The sequence below is a fragment of the Atta colombica genome, unplaced genomic scaffold, assembly GCF_001594045.1.
Source record: "Atta colombica isolate Treedump-2 unplaced genomic scaffold, Acol1.0 scaffold115, whole genome shotgun sequence".
NCBI lineage: Eukaryota > Metazoa > Arthropoda > Insecta > Hymenoptera > Formicidae > Atta > Atta colombica.
In genome coordinates this window covers 374007-377238 of record NW_017259201.1, presented here as the reverse complement: position 1 = coordinate 377238, position 3232 = coordinate 374007, and positions in this window count along the sequence as shown.

The window sequence follows — 3232 nt, the reverse complement described above, 5'->3', positions numbered from 1 at the left end:
GAGAGAGAGAGAGAGAGAGAGAGAGAGAGAGAGAGAGAGAGAGAGAGAGAGAGGCATGTTATTCTCTCTCTTCCACCCATTATAAGGTGCAGTTCTCTCTAACTCATTGCGGCCCTATATGCTCTCTCTCTCTCTCTCTCTCTCTCTCTCTCTCTCTCTCTCTCTTCCTCCCGTTGCAATCCCATACCTATCACATTATTCATGCTCTCTCTTTTTCCCCCGTATTTTCTTCCTCGTTATCTTTTCTTCTCGATATTAAATGAGTATTATTAAGATGGCATTTTTTCAACGATTTTTAAAATGATATGACCTAGCTTCTAAATGTAATAATTTTTAATTGTGTAATGAGCGTCTTATCAACTATTTAATATATGGTGTATGTCGAAGGAATGATGTAGAGACAAAGGAATAAATAATTTTAAACATACAGTAATGTAATTTTAATATTTATTTTTGCAGTTTTTTTTGTTTGCCAAAAAAGCATTGTATTAATATTTAAATACAATATTTTAAATACAACATTTCAAATATAATAATAAAAATGAAATAAATACTTACCCCATTTCCTCGTCGACTTCATACGGACGAAGTCCGAATAAATAGTGCAGATCAAAAATATCAAAAGGCATCCAATTTAAATTTTCTTTTGGGTACTCCTTTCAGAGTTCATCAAGAATCTGCTCTACTGAAAAATCTCATTAGTCCGACTCTTCGCTGGTGATCTATGTTGATAAATCTCCGTTTTGATCGCGACGTTGAACGTTCTAATAATAAAAATAGATATCATTAATTAAAAAAATTACATTGATATAAAAAAAATGGTGTACATAAAAGTGGAGTTTTACTCACCACAGGCACTATTTGTATCTCCAATTCATTTCTTAATTGAAGCTGTTCTACAGGCTCATTATCATCTATTAGCACCTTAAATTAAAAAACGAATCATTAAAAATCACACTAAGAGAAAAATAATCACAAAAAATTACATACATACATCAAAGACCTGGTATTTGTAAGTAATTTCGAGTAATCTTGCAAGTTGCATATTTTCACAAAAATCTCACAATTTTTGAGATTAATGCAGCGATAGAATCTATACTGACACACTGACCGACTGACTGCTAGAGGTTGCAGAAAATGTAGGTAGCAATAAAAATTGTGACTTACGTGATTTAGGTGCATTGGAAAATCTGTTTTATTAAATTGAGATTTGTTTATCCATATTCAAAGAGTTTTTAGTTGATTCAATCAAAATGGTCTTTCCCTGGATATTTTTCGAAAGAATCCTTAGTATTACCTTTCGATCAAAAGTATATAAAAAAGTACCACATCCGAAAAACATGATGAAAAACGTAAACATTTTTACAAGATATCATTTACAGAAAAAAATAATCCCATGTTAAAATTATATGTCTCAATAAAAAAACTAATTTTTAATATATAGTATAAGGCAAATAGCGAAGCATGATACGTGATTTTCTTATTCGCTAACTTGAATACTTATTGAATCGTACTGCCGAATAGCTATCGTATTCTTAACTATTGGAAAAGGAAAGAAATTAAAACATATTAAAAAAAATCTCACTTTAGTTTTCAAAATGATACTTTTCGACGTTGTGATTACCAGTTGTATATTTTAAATATATTCTGTAACGCACAATTCTTAGCATATTTTCCACATCGCATAGTAATATCTAAATTATTCAAAGATTCTATATCTTCGTAATTAACGTCCAGAGATAACGTCCAGAAGATTTCAATGTTATGTCGTCACTATCAAGTATAGCCAATCATGCACGTTCTTTAACGTATACAAGAGCTTATTGTTGTTATTCTCTTCCACATTGATTATCATCAGCCATTATCATCAGACATATTTTCATCAGACATATTATCATGTTGTATGGGATCATTTCGTCTTCCCATTGCAATTCACGGTGATAAGCATTCAACCAGGAAGCGCAAGACTTTTCGAATCTTCAAAATATTCCATGGCATGTGGCATGTAAAATGTAATAAAAAAGAATAACTCTTTTTCTTAGCACAATCACTTCCTTCACAACAAATCTTCTAATGATAAATCCTTGCAGATCCACAAACGTTGGATGGTTATAACGAACGACTTTTTGAAACTGCTCGATCAGGAAAAAATTTAGACTTTTATCCCTTATATCGAAAAAAAGAGGGAAGGGTATTATTCTTTTGCAAAAACGATAATTTACGTACTATGTTGGACATTAGGCTGTATTCGATCATGCGGTCGTGTATAATGAGGCAATAGGCTGTAATATTCGTGGATACATTTAATTCTCTTTGAATTCAAATTCTAATCGTATATCCACGATGCCACTTTTGACGACTCATTTTTGACGACTCGCGAGCAGTCAATAGTTACTAGACTAAAACCTCTCAAAAAGGAATTTAATTGCAATGAAGGTTCATTTTTTCATGAGGGATTTGATAGTAAAACGTATGAAAACGTACATATATATCGTACAAAATGCGGTTGTGTGTCTATCAAAGTCTAGATTTAGATCATATGGATAAAATTCGGAGTTTAGATAAAGTTTTACATTGGTTAATTTACAAGTGAAGTAAGTTTTGTCATGATATTTTTTTATCAGTCTGTAGACCAAAGATACATATCGCGGTTTTTCTAGTTGAGTCACGGTTTTCTAATTGCAGTCTTGATGGCCCACGAATGCTTCATTGTATCGATAATAGGAATATTTGTACAGTTCTTAAGAACGGAAACTTATACTTAGATATTGTCCACTTTTCAAGGCTCGTAGCATTGGATAGTTTATTAACTTCATTCAACGCAACATGAGGCATTCGCTACTGTACTTTGAATAAATCAAATCAATTTGATTCTGTCGCTGGATTTCCCATTATGTAATTGTTACCATTGCGCGCTCGTATCAAAATCAATTCGTGACGAGTGTTAATTATCACGTTTGTAATTTTCGCAAAAGCTCAATAACATGAGCGGCACACAAAAATTAAAGTATCCGTCATCTGTCATTAGATTTTTCGCGGTATCACTAAAATCGAGAAATGCATTATGCAAATTATATAAGACTTCATTAGAAAACATTGCATAACTCTTCATAAGACTAGTCCAATATTTCTGCTATCAATCTCCATATCGTTGAGTTCATATCGAATTTCATCGAACATGAATGCCAATTACATTCAAGTTTTGTACATTTTCTTCCTTTGAAGTCAATCT